This window comes from Nicotiana tomentosiformis, chromosome 9 (assembly GCF_000390325.3).
Source record: "Nicotiana tomentosiformis chromosome 9, ASM39032v3, whole genome shotgun sequence".
Taxonomy (NCBI): Eukaryota; Viridiplantae; Streptophyta; class Magnoliopsida; order Solanales; family Solanaceae; genus Nicotiana; species Nicotiana tomentosiformis.
This window is the reverse complement of record NC_090820.1, coordinates 75077787-75096193: the sequence shown is the minus strand read 5'-3', so window position 1 is coordinate 75096193 and position 18407 is coordinate 75077787. Positions and strand designations below refer to the sequence as shown.

The window sequence follows — 18407 nt, the reverse complement described above, 5'->3', positions numbered from 1 at the left end:
TAACTTCAACTAAAGCATATAAGAGCAAATAATAAGTAAAAAGTGGAACAAGTTTTAACAATGTCAAATAAGGCATGTGAGGATAGATTAATACATGTAAGGGTAGACTAACAATAAAAATATAACATGCTATGACAATTCAATTAAAGGCATGAAAAGCATCCAAATAGCCTAAACTGGTCAAATACCACGTATAGCCCATGTACCCACTCACCACCTTGTGTACACGGCTCTCACATATCACAAATAGCACAATCAACCAAATCCTAAGGGGTAGTTCCACCCACACAAAGTTAGGCATGATACTTACCTCAAACAAGCTAACTCAATCTGCTAGTAAGCTTTTTTTGCGAATATAAAACTCCGAACGGCTCGAATCTAGCCAAAATAACTTTATACCACAAATACAAACCATAAGAAACTATTTCGGATAATAAAGTTGCAATCTTTAAAGAAAATTAAAAAGTTAACTCAAAAGTCAACCTCGATCCCGCGTCTCGAAAGCCGACCAAACCTTACAAAATCCAAACACTCATTCAATAACGAGTCCAACCAGACTAAAATTATTCAATTCCGACATCAAATCGTCCTTCGTATCCTCAAATTATAGCTTAGGAAGTTTTCACAAAATTCCCCAATTCTTCCAACTCAAAACACTAATTAAATGATAAAAACAATGATGAATTTATATATAATAGTAAAATCCGAGTCAAAATAACTTATTCCGATCAACTCCTTGAAACTCAAAAGATGAAAAATGGAAACAAACCCTCGTTCTGCTCCTTTTCTGCCCAGTGATTCCGCTTCAGCGGCTCCGAACCTGCGGAAAGTCCATCGCACGTGTGGCTTTCACTTAAGCTAGGTAAAATCGCTTTTGCAGACCTGGGAACGCATATGCGCTTGACTTCTTGACGAGCGCAAAACATACACTTAATATATGCTCGCTAGTAGAATATAGTTTAGAAAAATATTGAATCCACATGGACTAGATTTAAACAGTGTTTTCGTAGCTTCTAGTTTTATTGATATCCAAGATGATCGATAATTTAGATTTGTGTGATTAAAACTAAAATTAACTAAAAGTCTAAACTATTGGCTAATGACAAACGCAACAAGGGTAAGCAAAAGAAGATATCAATGGAAGAAAATAGGGGTTGATTGAATAGTTGCAACATACTTGTCTGGGATTTAACTCTAGTCGATACACTTATAAGGTTAAAGTGAGTCTCTCGACTTCACTCAATTATTAGTTCAAACATTCAGTCGAACTCCTCTCTCGAATAAGTCTCAACCTCACAATATGAACCAAGTTAAGCTCGGTGAAGATATGCAGAAATTCGTAGTAGATTGGTCTTTAGGAGAACCTCTTTCGATTATCCTCCTGACAAGGTCTAAACAATCACTCAACTAGCCTCTTTTGATTACTATGAGGAATTAATGAATTCAATCAACAAGATAATGCACAAACATCACAAGTTATGCCTCTTTCGATTACATGAACTTGTAAAAATAGATGCAACAATTAAAACACCCAAAATGATCCAATACATAAAAAATAGAGTTAATATCCACAAACAATTATCAATACACCAAATCCATAAATCCCTAAAGAGAACTACTCCATAAATATGGAGTAATCCATCACAAATAAGTTTAAGTTAAAGGAAAACATACAACGATCCAACCTCTTGTCCTGAGTTAGGATTGAATGATGAAATCATTGTGCTCTTGCTTCTCCCACTTCTCCTTAGTTTCCTTAGGTCTTAGATGTGTCAAAAGTCCCAAATATACCGTTTATCCATGTATATATACCAAGTAGGGTCGGGCCCAAATGAACACACCTTCTCTTACGCGAAATAGAACTCTTTCTGGAGTCTGACGTGCGCGGCCGCGCACCTGGGAGTGTGCTCGCGCATATGGCCGCGCACTTTGGCCTGAACACTGCCTAACTTGCGCGCCCAGTGCGCGCTCGCGCACCTGGGTGGCCTCTGAACTTTGCCAATTTTTGACATAAATTTACATAGATGCGTCGCACTAGTGTATTTTTCAACAGTTGATTCTTCCTTGAAAATTTTGACTTCCAGCAATGATCCTCGACCCCCGAAAATGATCTCGGCTTATTACTTTGGGCTTTTAATCAGACTTCAAATCTCCAAATAACTCGAATTAGTTCCACAATATCTACATAACTCAGAATCACTTATACAAGGCATAAAACACACAATTAGTGCAAAACACTAACGATTGAAAGCTCAACGCAATTAAAGTTCAGTAAATTAGAGTGCGATAAGCAACTAAAAACGCAATTATAGCCTACCATCAACACCCCACACTTAAACCATTGCTCGTCCTCGAGCAATCAAACTAAACTTTATATAGACACGACCTCATTACACAACTCGCATAACTCATCATACAAAGAATATTTAAAATAGATTAAGCACAATAGTGTAACATCCTAGCCTCAACATTTGACTCGCAGGTACCATGAATTATTTACAACTCACTCACTTACTCTAACCTAGAGGTCAACAACATTAACTTCCCTTCATGAATCAAGTGCCCTCACACAACAATAGAGAGTAGTTCCACACACCATAGAAATTAAGAACAATTAGGAACTCGAGATAGAAAGAATTCGCTCACTCTCAAAAACAACATTCATATGCCACAAAAGATGAACCATAGGCTTGCCCGTAGTGTACTACTCTACTAATTCGAGTTCATTCAGTCAAGGATCAAGTAGGACTTTAATTGGTTGTAATGTAGGCTACAAGATGGGTAGGATACATTTGGATATAAGAGTTACTACACCTCCTTAAGTACTTTAATACATACAATTAACCTTTCAAAAGCCCCACACTTATGTCAAACCATAACTCCACCTTCACATCAATATACATTAACTCCCAACTTCTTAAAGCATAATTACATCAAGAGTTGAAAACTATCAAAGAATATTTTGCACAACAATACAACTATATTTTTATTTCTCTTTCAAGTGGCTCTTACCTTTTTTTAAAACAATGCACCTTTCTCCTTATTTCATTAGCTCCACTCAAAATCCAAATCAACCACCCCACACTTCAAATTTTTACAAAGTTCATAATAATTTCAAATGCTCATGAGAGGTACAGGGTTCAAATAGATGGTCAATTCAAACAAATGGGTAAGACTTGTAATGTAGTTGCCAAAGAAACAAGATTACAGGCTCAAAGGGGTTAACTAAGATACGTAAAAATTAGGTGGATAAAAGCATATAACTGGCTCAACAAAGAAATGCCTATATCACCTCCAAGACTGAACAAGCTACTATTTCGCTTTTCACACACACAGGGCAAGTTCTAGACATCAAATGCAATGCATAGAATAACACAAAAACTCACATCCACATGGCACATAACTCACTCAGGATCGGATTACCAAGACACTCTGGTCAAAGCAGTTAACCAAAGTTAAGATCATACAGTTTATGGTACTTATACAAGAGTCAGAAATTGAGCTTAAATCTCACAACTAAAGCACTCACTATTCTCAAGTTATGATAGAGTTACGATATATTGCTTCCAATTCAAATCATAGCACAAGGTTTCCTATTTCTAACAAAAATAAAAACTAACTACACCCGGTTCAAATAAAACCCTTGGAAAAGAACTGTGGTACAAAGAAAAACCAAGGGGGAATTAATACACTAATTACAAAAGAAAATCTTTTTTTTCTTTTTACTTTAATCCCTAAAGAAACCCGTCGAATGATATCCCTCGTCGGGAAAAATCGAAAATTTTAAAATTTTTATGGTTTACCAATTATTTTTCTATCAAACTACTACAACTAACCAAATTAATATACATACAACATACATACAAATATATCCCCCACCCCATAATTTAAGTTGTGGCATGTCCCCATGATACACAATTAAAAAGCCTAAGGAAGAGGAAACTTCCCTGAATCTCTAGTCGGGGTCTGAATAAGTCGGGCTCCATTCTTCGTGCCCGAACTAGTGCACACATCCACGTAGACAGCTTCTTCTCAGCCTTCCTGGGGTACACCCCACACATGTCTTTCTCAATCACTGGGACCTTCTCTTTCGAGCTTTTCACTCTCCACCCTAAACTTGCATTTGGCTTCTCCTTTCTCACCCATATCTCCACATTCATCTCGAAGGTCACCATTTCCTCACCCACTCTAAGCATGAGCTTTCTATCATGTATGTCTAATATTGCTCTGCCCATCGCTAAGAATGGTCTTTGTAAGATAAGGGGGACCTCTTTATTCTCCTCCATCTTTACCACAATGAAATCTACAAAATACAAACTTATCTACCCGAACTAAGACATCTTCCCCTATCCCCTCAGGTATTATAGTTGTTTGGTCTGCCAGCTGCAAAGATATTGGTGTAGACCTTATCTGTCTAAGCTCATTCTCAAATTTCCTATAAATAGACAAAGGCATTAAATTAGTTTAGGCAACAGAATCACATAAAGACTTATCAAAATTAAGAGTGCCTAATGAGCAAGGTATAGTAAAACTCCCTGGATATCCACACTTTTGTGGGAGTTTGTTTTGCAAGATTGCACTCCAATGCTCTGTGAGCTTGACCACTGATGTCTATTCTATCCTCTTCTTATTTGTATGGTTCTCCTTCAAGAATTTGGCATAAGCTGGCATTTGTGAGAGAAATTCTGTGAATGGCAAATTTACATTAACCTGTCTCAGCATATCTAGAAATCTCTCAAACTGTTTGTCCAGCTTTTCTCTATACAGAATTTGGGGAAAAGGTAGAGCAGGCATGTGCTCGCTCTTATTAGATTTCTCCCTTATTGAAGTTCTCCTTCTTTTTCTCAGCTCCCTTCTTGACTTTCTTCTTCTTATCAACTTCATTTTTCAGCTACCGCCCACTTTCTTTTTCAAGCACAATCTCTTTTTGGATTGGAGTGGAATCTTTCAACACTTGCCCGCTTCTCAAGGTCACAACATTTACTGTTTCTTTGGGATTTCTTTCAGTGTCAGCTGGTAGAATACTTGGGATTCTCTCAGACAATACAGTTGCAATTTGTCCCACTTGCTTATCCAAATTTTGCAAACCAGTGCCAAGTTCTTTGATAGTTGAACCATGAGCATCTAATCTCTCATCTGTCTTGATAATAAAGGACTTTATTAGATCTTCAAGCCTCGGTTGATTCACAAAACTAGGAGCTCATTATCCTTGAAATCTAGGATTGTTTTGTTTCCATGCATTTGCAGTACCCCTAGGCAAACTCCAAAAAAACAGGGTGTTTCTGACCCATTGCATTGAAGTTATAATTCACGACAGCATTAACTTCCTCGATTGATGCTTGACACTCATGATTAGGGTGACCTCTTCCACATATATCACACGCTACATAGGGCTCGCTATGTATTGAGGATAAGGTCATCTTCCTTATTTCCTTGGCTATGGCATCAAGTTGTATCTACACAGATGTGTTAGCGTCAACTTGGGGAACACCAATTGATCTTCTTCTTTCAGCAATTTTGGAGGGCCAGTGAGTTGCATCCTCAGATAACTCATCTAGAATTGTGACTATCTCCTCTGGAGTCTTTTTTATCAACGGGCCTCTAGTTGCATTACTCAATGTTCTTCGTGAGGTTGGTGTCAATCCATCCCAAAAGTCCTGGAGTTGCATCCAGAGTGCAATTCCACTATGTTGACACTTTTGCATTATCTCCTTAAACCTCTCCCAGGCTTCAAACACATTTTCAGTCTCGTTCTGGCAAAAGTTATGAATTTCTCTTCTAAACCTGCCCGTCTTAGCTGATGAGAAATATTTGTCAAGAAAAGTTTTGGTCATCTCATCCCATGTTTTAATAGATTCATTAGGAAAATTGCAAAGCCAGTGCTTTGCATCATCTTTGAGAGTGAAGGGGAATGCCCTTAAGTAAACTGCATCTTGTGACACACCGTTATATTGAAAGGAGTTCATAATCTCTTCGAAGTCCATTAGATGACTGTTTGGGTCTTCATTCATCTTTCCTCTGAAGACATAGCTATTTTGAAGGGTTTGAAGCAACCCCTGCTTCAACTCAAAATTATTAGCTGCAACTGGAGGTGGTCTCACACTTGATAAGCCTTGGCTGTAGACCGGTCTAGCAAAATCACCCAGTGGTCGCCCAACACCGGGAGCTATATTTCCGAATTGTTCTACACCCAAAGGTAGATCCTGAGCAACTCTCCGAGCCCTCCCCTCTTCACAGACAAGTTGTGCATTTCGAAGAGCTGTCTCATCGGCATCTCGTGCAGGTTTTTCTCTTTGCTGGGTTACCTCTCTTGAAGACAAATCAACATTATCCCGCCATAACTTCCTTGGTTGAGGATTGCCCAACCTTCTCTGTATTCTCAGGGAGATTTCTTTCGTTCCTCAACTGTCGTAGTTATTTCTCGATTTCTGGTTCGTATGGGGGCACTTAATTTCCAGAGGATCGAGTCATGCACCAATCTAATATGTAGCCTGCGCACAATCAAGTAACACCAAACGTAAAAAGAGAAAAAATAAAAAATAAAAAAAGAATAATTCCTGAATTAGCACCACAAACTATTTCAAACACTATTAATTGCCAATCCCCGACAACGACACCAAAATTGGCGAGCGCAAAACCCATACTTAAATATGCTCGCTAGTCGAATATAGAATAGAAAAATATCGTATCCACATGGATTGGATTTAAACAATGTTTTTATAGCTTATAGTTTTATTGCTATCCAAGATGATCCACAATTTAGATTTGTGTGATTAAAACTAAAATTAACTAAAAATATAAACTATTGGCTAATATCAAACGCAACAAGATAAAGTAAAGAAGATATCAATGGGAGAAAATAGGGGTTGATTGGATAGGTGCGAGATATTTGTCTGGGATTTAACTCTATTCGATTCACTTATAAGGTTCAAGTGAGTTTCTCGAATTCACTCAATTATTAGTTAATATGAACAAAGTTAAGCTCGGTGAAGATATGCAGGAATTCGTAGTGGATTGGTCTTTAGGAGAACCTCTTTCGATTATCCTACTAACAAGGTCTAAACAATAATTCAAATAGCCTATTTCGATTACTATGAAGAATCAATGAATTCAACCAACAAGATATGCACAAACATCACAAGTTATGCCTCTTTCGATTACATGAACATATGAAAATAGATGCAACAATTAAAACACCCAAAACGATCCAATACAAAAAAAATAGAGTTAATATCCACAAGCAATTATCAATACACCAAATCCATGAATCGCTAAAGAGATATACTCCATACAAATGGAGTAATCCATCACAAATAAGTTTAAGTTAAAGGAAAACATACAATGATCCAACCTCTTGCCTTGAGTGAGGATTGAATGATGAAATCCTTGTGCTCTTGCTTCTCCCACTTCTCCTTAGTTTCCTTAGGTCTTAGATGTGTCAAAAGTCCCAAATATACCATTTATCCATGTATATATACCAAGTAGGGTCGGGCGCAAATGAACACACCTTCTCTTACGCGAAATAGGACTCTTTCCGGAGTCTGACGTGCACGGCCGCGCACCTGGGAGTGTGCTCGTGTATATCGCCGCGCACTTTGGCCTGAGCACTGCCTAACTTGCGCGCTCGCGCACCTGGGTGGCCTATGAACTTTGCCAATTTATGACATAAATTTACACATATGCATCGCACTAGTGTATTTTTCAGCAGTTGATTCTTCCTTGAATTTTGACGTCCAGTAGTGATCCTCGGCCCCCGAATACGATCCCGACTTATTACTTTGGACTTTTACTCAGACTTCAAAACTCCAAATAACTCGAATTAGTTCCACAATATCTACATAACTCGGAATCACTAATACAAGGCATAACACACACAATTAGTGCAAAACACTAACGATTGAAAGCTCGACTCAATTAAAGTGCAGTAAATTAGAGTGCGATAAGCAACTAAAACATGCAATTATAGCCTACCATCACTTCTGGGAGAGGAAGTCGCTTCTGCGGAAAAAGGATCGCACCTGCGGTAACAGCTCACCTAGCCCAAACTTACATCTGCGGCTCACGGGCTGCTTCTGCGGTGCCGCACCTGCGGCCCAAAATGCGTAGGTGCGATTGCACCAGATCCTCAGCTGGGAAGAATTTCTCACAAGTCCAAAATGGTTCTGGATTCAATCTGAATCACATCCGGGGCACCCGGGACCTCGTCCAAACATACCATCAAGTTCCAAAACACATAATGAACCTACTCGAGGCCTAAAATCATATCAAACAACATCAATTCTACAAATTGAAACCACGAACATTCAATTTCCAAAACTAACACCGATACATATCAAACCAACTCTAATTGACCTCAAAATTTGCACAAAAGTCATAAATCACACAACGGACCTATTCCAACTTTCGGAATCGGAATCCGACCCCGATATCAATAAAGTCAACTCTCGGTCAAACTTCTCAACCTTCCAACCTTTCAACTTTCTAACCTTCGCCAATTCAAGCCAAAATGACCTACGGACATCCAAATCAATATTCGAACGCCCTCCTAAGTCCAAAATCACCATACGAAGCTATCGGAACCGTCAAAACTCCATTCGAGAGTTGTCTACACAAAATTCAAACTCCAGTCAACTCTTTTAACTTAAGCTTCCAACTTTGGGACTAAGTGTCCCAATTTACTCCGGAACTCACCTGAAACCAACCCAACCACCCTGGCAAGTCACATATCCACAATACAACATAGAGGAGGCAATAAATAGGAGAACAGGGCTAAAATACTCAAAACGACCAGCCGGGTCGTTACATCTTCCCACTTTTAAAGAAAATGTTCATCCTCGAAAGAGTATAGAGACATACCTGAAATGGTGAAAAGATGAGGATAATGGCTATGCATACCATGCTCCGTCTCCCAAGTCGCCTCCTCAACTAGTTGATCCCTACATTGAACCTTCACTGAAGTAATGTTCTTTGACCTCAACTTCCGGACCTACCTGTCCAGGATGGCCACCGGCTCCTTAACATAAGACAAATCCTTGTCCAATTAAATTGAGCTGAAATCTAAAACATGGGACGGATCACTGTGATACTTCTAGTACATGAAAAGATGGAAAACCGGGTGAACTGCAGATAAGCTAGGTGGCCATGAAAGCTTGTAGTCCACATCTCCCACACTCTGAAGGATCTCAAAATGGCTGATATACCTAGGGCTTAACTTTCCCTTCTTCCTGAACCTCATCACACCCTTCATGGGTGAAACTCGGAGCGAAACCCTTTCACCAACCATGAATTCTACATCACAAGCCTTTCAATCGGCATAACTCTTATGTCTAGCTATGTTATACGAAGTCGATCCTGGATTAACTTGACTTCTCCAAGGCATCTCGAACCAAATATGTGCCTAATAATCTAGCTTCACCCGCTAAAACCAACCAACTGGAGAATGACATCGCCTCCCATATAAGCCATAAGGAGCCATCTGAATACTTGATTAGAAGCTGTTGTTGTAGGCAAACTCCACAGACGATAAGAACTGATCCCAAGAACCCCCAAAATCCATAACACATGCACGAAGTATGTCCTCTAAGATCTGAATGGTTTGCTCGGACTGTCCGTCCGTCTGGGGGTAAAATGTTGTACTCTACTCAACCTGTGTGCCTAACTCATGCTATACGGCCCTGCAGAAGTGCAATGTAAATTGTGTGCCCCGATCAGAGATGATAGATACCAGCATGCCATAAAGTCGAACAATCTCACGGATATAGATCTAAGCCAGTTGCTCTGAAGAATAGGTATTCACAACCGGAATGAAATGAGCCGGCTCGGTCAGCCTATCCATAATCAGCCATACAACATCAAATTTTTTATAAGTCCGTGGTAGCCCAACAACGAAGACCATGGTAACATGCCCCTAATTCCACTGGGGAATCTCAAGTCTCTGAAGCAATCCTCCTGGCCTCTAGTGCTCATACTTCACCTGCTGACAATTTAGGCACGGAGTTACATACTCCACTATGTCTTTCTTCATTCTCCTCTACCAATAGTGCTGCCTCAAATCCTGATACATCTTAGTGGCACCGAATGAATGGAGTACCGCAAACTGTGGGCCTCCTGAAGTATCAACTCACGTAACCCATCCATATTGGGCACACATAATCGGTCGTACATCCGCAACACACCTTTATCTATGATAGAAACCTCCTTGGCAACATCGTGTTGTACTGTGTCCTTAAGGACAAGCAAATGGGGGTCGTCATACCGATGCTCTTTGATGCCCTCATATAAAGAAGGCCGAAAAGCCACACAAGCAAGAACTAGACAGGGCTATGAAACATCCAATCTAACAAACTGATTCTCCAAGGCCTGAACATCAATGGCTAGTAACCTCTCTGATGCTGGTAGATATGCTAAACTAGCCATACTCTCCGCCTTTTGACAGAAGGCATCAGCCACCACATTGGCCTTCCCGGGATGATATAGAATAGTGATATTATAGTCTTAAAGCAACTCTAACCACCTTCGTTTCTGCAAATAAAGATCTTTCTATTTGAACAGATGTTGGAGACTCTGTTGATCGGTATAGACCTCACATGGGACACTGTACAAATAGTGCTGCCAAATATTCAAGGCATGAACCATAGCTCCCAATTCCAAGTCGTGGATTGGATAATTCTTCTCATGAACCTTCAACTGCCGAGATGTGTAGGCAATCACCCTACCATCCTACATCAACATCGCGCCAAGGACAACACGTGATGCATCATAATACACAGTATAAGGCACCGAACCCGTAGGTAACACTAACATTGGGGCTTTAGTCAGAGAAGTCTTGAGCTTTTGAAAGCTCACCTCACACTTCTCGGTCCATCTAAAAGGAGAAAGTGCAGCAATGGATGGGAAACCCTCTACAAAAAGGCGATAATATCCAACCTACCCAAGAAAACTCCGGATCTCAGTAACTGAAGACGGTCTGGGCCAACTCTAAACTGCTTCAATCTTCATCGGATCTACCTTGATCCCCTCACTAGACACCACATGACCGAAAACCGCCACCGAATCAAGCCAGAATTCACACTTTGAGAATTTTGCATAAAACTTCATTTCTCTCAAGGTCTGGAGCACAATCCTCAAATACAACTTATGATCCTCCCGGCTACGGGAGTATACCAAGATGTTGTCAATAAACACAATGATTAAAGAATCGAGATATGGCTGGAATATACTATTCATCAGGTGCATAAATCCTATGGAGCATTGGTCAGTCCAAATGACATCACGAGGAACTCGTAGTGACCATACCGAGTCCTAAAGGCAGTCCTCAGAATATCCAGATCCTGAATATTCAGCTGATGATACCCTGACCACAAATCAATCTTTGAGAACACTCTAGCACCCTGTAGCTGATCAAATAAGTCATCAATGTGCGGAAATGGGTACATACATTTGATAAAACACCAAAATAATGTAACACTTCCTAAAATAGTAAAGAAAAATGACTACAACAACTTCAGATGTTCAAACTTGACCTAATTTTGTGAAATTGTCTATTTATACATGGCCAAAAATAGCAGACAAAAATGCCCCTCGGGAGGTTCTGCGACCGCAATTCCATGTGCAATTCGCATATTTCTTCAGCTGGTAGGAAGTGGAGTTCTACGGCCACATATTTCTAAACTGCAGTCGTGAGGCAATCTTCTGCGGCTGCATATTTCTGGACTGCGGCCGCAAGGCAGTATGTGCGGCCCGCAATTCACAAAGGCTCCTAGACTTGGCCTTTTTGCATACTCTCTGATCTTTGACTCTTAGCCCAGTTTTGTAGCCGCACATTACTGAAAGTTCTATTAGATTTTTCTTCTTTGTTTGCGGCTGCAGATGGAATTCTTCTGTTCGCAATTTCTTCTACGGCCGGAGAATTCCTTCTCCGGACCGCTCATTTTTTAGTCGGATTTCATCTCGGGAGACCAGAATTCCAGCATTCTTGTAATTTTGCACATTTTCATTAATTTCGGAAACACAATTCAATACTTTTAGACTAGAAAAAAAAAGCTAAAAGGTGCTAATAAGCAGTCAAAATCCCCACTTATCAGGGCACTCAGCTAGATGCTTATGCAAGTTTGTCCTTGTACAAAGATAGATGAAGTATCTTCATGACAAATACATTTGGAACAAAGAGTTCAAGGAGGGTGATCTTGTATTGTTGTTTAACTCATGGTTGAGGAGTGGTCCTCTCAAGAAAAAAGAAAAGAAACATGGGTTGCCTCCCAATAAGCGCCTGATTTAACGTCGCGACACGACGCAAAATACCATTAATTGAAATGAATGACCGCCACGACATGGCTATCTCCAACTTTTCCCAAGTAGCGCTTCACCCACTGACCATTGACTTAGAATACTTCATTCTTTTTATTCTTCAAGTCCAATGCACAAAAAGGTGTCACACCCACAATTTCAAAAGAATCACTCCTCAACCTTAAGTTAAACAACAATACAAGATCGCCCTTCTTGAACTCTTTGTTCCAAATGTATTTTTCATGAAGATACTTCATCTTTTCTTTGTACAATGACAAACTTGCATAAATATCAAGCTGAGTACCCTGATAAGTGGGGATTTTAACTACTTATTAGCACCTTTTAGCTTTTATTTTACTCTGAAAGTATTGATTTGTGTTCCCAAAATAAATGAAATTTTGCAAAATTGCAGGAATACTGGAAGTTTGGTCTCCCGAGATAAAATCCGACTCAAAAAGGAGTGTTGCGAAGCACAAGGCAATAAAGCACGTAGAAGCACAAATGTGCGGTCCGCAAGAGGAATTCTGCGGCCGCAAAAAAAATTGCGGACCCCAGAATTCCATCTGCGGCTGCAAACCAAGAAGAAAAATGTAACATAACTTTCAGCATTGTGCGGCCACAGAACCGGGCTAAGAGTCAAAGATCAGAGGGTATGCAAAAATACCAAGTTTAGGAGTCTTTATGAATTGCAGACCGCACAAGAATTGTGCAGCCGCAGAAGACTGCCTCACGGCCGCAATCCAGAAATGTGCAGCCGCAGAAAATTGCCTTGCGACCGTATTTCAGAAATGTGCGGTCGCAGAACTCCACTTCCTGCCAACTGAAGAACTCTCATACCACACATGGAATTGTGCGGCCGCAGAACCTCCCCAGGGGCATTTTTGTCCGCTATTTTTGACACTATATAAATAGACGAGTTTCACAAAATTAGGTCACGTCTGAACATCTGAAGTTGCTGTATCCATTTTTCTTTACTATTTTAGGAAGTGTTACATTATTTTGGTGTTTTAACATTAGATTTCATCATTTTAATCTTCCATAATGAGTTTAATTAGCTTTTCTTCTCTATTTTCTGCAATTTCCATTTTGAGTAGCTAGACTTTTACTAGGGTTGTGGCCCAACCCTAGTGTGTAAACCTTATGGGTGTCTAATTTAGTGCTTGTTTATGATTGGGTGTTGATTATTTAGCTTAGTTCATGCTTCAATTTTAGAATTAATGGTTGCAAATATTGATTCATGCTTATATGACTTAGTCTCTACTTGAGAAAAAGGACATAGTCTATGCTAACTTAGCTAACAAGGAATTGGGTTAATTGAGAGATTGATTAACCTAATTAAAGGTTTCAAATTAGAGATAGTAATAACCCAACTTGACTTCTTATCAACTGTTTTGGTTGATACCCATTTGGAGTTGAGAAAGCCAAATTGGGCAAAATCACTCTCTGACCGAGAGGTATTGAGTGGGTAACGTAGAGTTGAGAGCTATAAGACACCCCAATCAACAAAACAAGCATTAACATCTTTAACCCATTAGGCAAACACCTACGTTATGGTCATAGTCCTAGGCCTTTAATCCAATTGGAAAAACCTCAAAACATTTATTTATAATCTATTTTCTTTATCTTGTATTCATTAGAGTAATAATAGAAATAGAAAACAAAACCTTATTGTGGAAGTGCAATCTTAGATAACCCATTTTCTTGCTTCAAATATATACTCCTAACTCCTATCATAACTCCCAGTGGATTCGACCCCGACTCCTAGTTAGGTAATTATTATTGCATACGACTGTGTCATATCTTTTATTGAGGTGTGTTGTGGACGTGATCATGCCCGGCAACAAGTCAATACCAAAATCGATATCTCTATCGGGTTACATGCTTAGAAGATCTGCTAGTAATACATCTGGGAAGTCTCTCACTATCGGAACTGACTCAACGGTAGGAGTATGAGCACTGACATCTCTCACAAAGGCTAGAAATGCATCACACCCCTTCTCAACCATCTGATGTGCTTTAAGGAAGGACCCAACCCTGCTAGGAATATAATCCAATGTACCCTTCCACTCTAACCGTGACAGTTTTGGCATGACAATCCAGAATAGCATGATAGGGCGACAACCAGTCCATTCCAAAGATAACATCAAAATCTACCATACTGAGCAAAAATAGATCAACTCTGGTCTCAAAACCACCAATAACAACTAAACACGACCGATACACACGGTCCACCATAATAAAATCTCCCACATGCATGGACACATACACAGGAGAATTCAAAGAATCACGATATATACCCAAACACGGAGCAAAGTAAGATGATACATATGAGTAAGTGGATCCTGGATCAAATAAGACTGATGCATCTCTATGAAAAACCGGAACAATACTTGTGATAAATGTGTTTGATGCAATAGCCTCCATCCTACCTAGAAAAGCATAGCATCTGGCCTAGCCTCCCCCTCTAGGGCAACCCCTACCCGCCTGACCTCCACCCCTAGTTGGATGTGCAGGTGGAGCGACAACTGGAGTAGCAACCACGGCCTGAGAAGTCTATGTCCCTGTGGAATACGTGGATCCTGGGTAGTCTGTGGAGATGCACCCCTCCTGAGTCTGGGGCAGTCCCTCACCATATGACAGGTATCACCACACTTAAAGGAAGCTCTCGGTGGGCATGGATTCTAAAACTGGATCGGGCCTGGTCGGCTGGTCTCACCACTAAAAGCATTTCATGCAGGAGGTGCACTAGATAGTGGCGATGCATAATAGTCAACCTGAGACTTGGAAGTCGCTGGAGCACTACTAGAAGCTGAAAGCACTGAATGAATTGGACACCTCACATAGCCCCTGCCATGATGGGTTGTAGCTGCAGTGTGGCCACCACTAAATCATCCAGTACGTTGAGATCTTTTGGCCTCCTTGTCCTTTCTCTTACAGCCCCGCATAGCCTCCTATCTCCGCGCGATCTCTACCACCTGTGATATGAAGTATTTGTCTCCAACTCTCGATCCATGCTGAATCTAATACCACAGTTGATCCCCTCGATAAACCGACAAACTCGCTCTCTGACTGTAGAAACCAAAACCAAACACCCCGGAAAGTCACATAATCATAATGTAGAATAGAGGAGGCAATAAATAGGGGATCAGGGCTTAAACACTTAAAACGACCAGCCGGGGCGTTACACCTATTTTGGGGGCAAAGCATGTCATGGTAGAGGTTTTGTTGGTCAGTATGTTCAATTTGCACTTTAGGTTTCATGTGGTGCTCCAGTTATCCACGGATCCCAGAGTACCCATTTCGGACAGTTTCCATAGCCACATCAGTAGAGAGGTTGCTTTGAGTGTGGGGATACCAGGCACATGGTGAGAGATTGTCCCAGACTCTGAGCGCTAGTTATCGCTACACCTGCACAGTTAGCTAGAGATGGGGAGACAGGAGAGTAGAGAGCATCCTAGAGGGGGAGGCCCGACCCATTATTATGCTTTACTTGTAGGCCTGAGGCCGCTGCACCAGTTGATGTCATTACAGGTATGGCTTCAGTTGGTTATGAAGATGCATCAATTTTATTTTGATCCAGCCCTATTTATCGGTATGAGTCATCTTACCTTGATTCATATATGATTATGTTTTGTGGTTCTTGTGTTCTGTTTTTGAGTCTCTGCACCCGTTAGGGGATCCTATTGTGATAGCCCGTGTCTATCATTATGGTTTCATCATCATGGAAGGTTATGAGGCTAGGTTGGGCTTTATTTACTTAATACAGTAGGTTTTGATGTGATTTCTAGATGGTTTGTCCACGACTTGTGATTTAGGTGCTTTACAAATATGGGAAGTTAGTTATGTGTCATGATTTTGTTCTATAGGATTGAGTCAGTAGAAGGATTTTAGCTGTCGGGATGTTTATCTTACTTGTGATTCTGACTGGAGGATGGGAACCTTGTGTTCATTGTGGATAGGTGTGTCTGGACCGGGCTATGTGCCACACTAGGATTATTTTAGGGTAAGATTCATTGTGGTTGTTGCGTATGTCTTGCTTCTTCCTTGTGGGATTGATTTGTAGTGTGGTACTGATGGGGAGTTGTACCTATTTGACTTGTTTGGTAGTTCTCTCGTGTGCTTCTCTTTCCATATTCAGTGATATTTTTCAGTTGTACTTGTTGGGTTTAGATTGCGATGTATGTGCCCAGGTGGCGTTTGGTGTGGCTTGTTGGTCGGATGAATAGTTATGAGTTTCATACTTTTCTTACATCATTATCAATGTTGTGATGGTTTGGAACTAGGTTCTAGTTTATATAAGGTTATTTACTAGTACCGAGTTTGGTAATGGGCAGCTATTGTGGTCAGAGTTATTGTTATGAGCATATGGGTGATGCGTTACGGCGTATGGTTATACCTTGTGGATGTAGGCATGAGCTGTTGCAGCTGATTGAGGTTGATACATTATGTTTATGTGAGAATCGGGTCATTGGTGGATGTTGAAATTTGGTTCTAAGGCTTATCGGCATAAGTGGAAGGAATAATCTTGGAATGAGATGGTGTTGTCGGGCTTATGTGGGTTGGGGTGACGTGGGATCACACGTGGGTATGTGTATGGTCAATTTATACAGTGATTTGATGTCATTGACGACTCTTGGCACTTTCGAGAACGAACGTTTGTTTAAGAGGGGAAGAATATAATGACCCGACCAGTTGTTTTGAGATTTAGCGTCTCGTTTAGTGGTTTGAGATCTTAAGTTGCTTCATTTTGTGTATTATGATATGCGTGAATTGTCAGTTTCAATTTTTGAGCAATTTAGGATTTATTTAGAAGAAGAGTTGATGAAGTTTGACTTTTTGCATATTTGATCTTGTAATTTTGGAATTGGGCGTATGCCCGGAATTGAATTCAGAGGTCCCTAGGTTGATTTGGCATGTTTTGCCAAAAATTGGCAATATGAAGATTTAGAAATTTCTTAGGTTTGACCATGATTTGACTTATGGTCTACCGGGTTCGGATTTTGTATTTGGGACTTGGAATAGGTCAGTGTCGTCATTTGTAACTTGTTTGCAAAATTTAGTGTTATTCCGAGTTGGTTTCATAGGAATCGGACGCGTGGTTGTGTTTCTAGCAATTCTTAAAGTTCATTATAATTTCCATGTGTTTTGGTTTCTGATTCGGGGTTTCGGATGTTATTTTGACATTTTGATCACGAGCGAGTTTGTATGATGTTTATGAACTTGTGTGGATGTTTGGTGTGGAGCCCCGAGGGCTCGGGTGAGTTTTGGACGTATTTCGGATTGGTTTGAACTCATTCCATGTTGTAGGTGTATTGGTGCTCCATTTATCGCAATTACGAGCACTAACATCACAATTGCAAAGAGGGCAGGGGAGATTCAGATGTTGCAAATGCGACGCCCTTATCGCATTTGTGAACCCAGAATAGAGTTGGGTCTAGTCAGATTTGCGAATAATGGGTCGCTTTTGTGAAGTAGGTTGCCATCGTAATTGCAACATATGTTTGGGCTGTCAGGGTTTGCTTTTGCGATCCCTACTCCGCAATTGTGAGGGTTCGTAATTGTCGATACCCAATTTTGCCCTCATATTTTATAAATATAATATATACTTTCATAATATCTTTTTTCATCATCGCCAATTTACAAGAGTGATATAAATATTTTCTATAATTTTCCATAAATTTTAAAGCTTTAAATTTGATTTTTCTTGCATTTAAATTGTTTAAATATTTATTAATTATCATTTCAAATTATGTTTATGATGACTTAATAATCCAAATTTATTATTTTACCCACATATGTTTTAAAATATTTTTACTTCATTTCATATAATTACATATGTATTTTTGAGCTATTTACATGAATTTTTAATAATAGCCTATATATATATATATATATATATATATATATATATATATATATAACTACATTATTTACATTATTTATACTAAAATAGCATTTTTCTTTATATTTTTATAATGTTAAGCTATTATTTCCTAGTATTTTACTGCATAAATAATATTTTTATTATTTATTAATCATATTTTATAAATTAGTTTAAACAATTTTTGCATATTTAATTTCACAACCCAATCCTAAGCCAATTTTCGGACCAAAAGCTGGCC

At 39.7% G+C, this 18407-nt stretch overlaps 1 non-coding gene across 1 annotated transcript; it reads left to right on the top strand.

Annotated features, from left to right (window-relative positions):
• Positions 1 to 5679: 5679 nt before the first annotated feature.
• Positions 5680 to 5786, top strand: LOC117273891 (small nucleolar RNA R71). The gene has a single exon (XR_004503914.1). It is a non-coding gene; the product is annotated as a small nucleolar RNA R71 (small nucleolar RNA).
• The last annotated feature ends 12621 nt before the right edge of the window (positions 5787 to 18407 follow it).